We start from the raw sequence: 238 nt of genomic DNA, 5'->3' as shown, positions 1-238 counted from the left end.
GATCCAGAGATGAATACCTTCTCTGGCACTTCCCCTTTCATGAGGCACAAGCGAACGCTCCTGCCTGAAGGTGCCTCTTTCCCCACCAAATCTGTTACGGCAACAGAAAGTCTGGCTCCAGTATGCTCGTGTATCGGTAAATTATCACTTTAGCGAGTTGTTCCCCAGTCTTTGGGAGAGTCACCGATGTCCCCTTGTATCCCGGAGGCGTCAGGGTCTGCTCCGCCTCGCCTGCCCG

This window comes from Penaeus monodon, chromosome 30, assembly GCF_015228065.2.
Source record: "Penaeus monodon isolate SGIC_2016 chromosome 30, NSTDA_Pmon_1, whole genome shotgun sequence".
NCBI lineage: Eukaryota > Metazoa > Arthropoda > Malacostraca > Decapoda > Penaeidae > Penaeus > Penaeus monodon.
The sequence above is the reverse complement of the archived record's forward strand: the minus strand, read 5'-3'. Positions refer to the sequence as shown.